The sequence below is a fragment of the Gopherus flavomarginatus genome, chromosome 16 (assembly GCF_025201925.1).
Source record: "Gopherus flavomarginatus isolate rGopFla2 chromosome 16, rGopFla2.mat.asm, whole genome shotgun sequence".
Taxonomy (NCBI): domain Eukaryota; kingdom Metazoa; phylum Chordata; order Testudines; family Testudinidae; genus Gopherus; species Gopherus flavomarginatus.
The window spans coordinates 8,610,716-8,611,261 of record NC_066632.1 but is presented as its reverse complement, the minus strand read 5'-3'; the positions used below and the strand labels follow the sequence as shown (position 1 = coordinate 8,611,261).

Here is a 546-nt window from a genome sequence, read left to right as displayed (position 1 = left end):
CAATCCCCATTGTCCCTGGGGACTGTCAGTCTCAGGGTCCTGATTTCCCATTGATCCTTCCCCCTTCTACTGGTGCTGGGAACTAGCCAACCGACCCCCCCCACACACACACACTAAGTTTTAGTAAAGGGCCAAGAGCCCCCTTACACAAGCCAGCCCATGAGGGTCACCGATGTGCAGAGAAGGCAGCATGAGCTGGTCTCATGGTGCAATGGGCAGCACTCAGGACTTGGAATCCTGCAATCTGAGTTCAAATCTCAGTGGGACCTTGTGTTGGCTTGTGGTAAAGCCCCAGAGCTCACAGTGCTCAACTTCCCTGTCTCCAGCTGTGTAAGAGCCAGTGTTTCCCCTCCTGCTGGATGACTCACACCTCCTAGAGCCAGGTCTTCAGCTGGGATGGCCACAATGGGTTAGGGCTCTAGAACTTGCTACCCTGATGGTGGGGCTTCATCTGATGGTCACAAGCTTGGCCCTTGTGCTTCCTACCCCACTTTTCCTCTAGTCCACATGGCGTTTGAAGAAAGGATTGCCAGGGCTGGGATTAAT

The 546-nt window shown here is 54.0% G+C and overlaps 1 non-coding gene across 1 annotated transcript; it reads left to right on the top strand.

The window, feature by feature from the left end:
• Positions 1 to 197: 197 nt before the first annotated feature.
• Positions 198 to 269, top strand: TRNAP-UGG (transfer RNA proline (anticodon UGG)). The gene has a single exon. It is a non-coding gene; the product is annotated as a tRNA-Pro (tRNA).
• Positions 270 to 546: the final 277 nt, after the last annotated feature.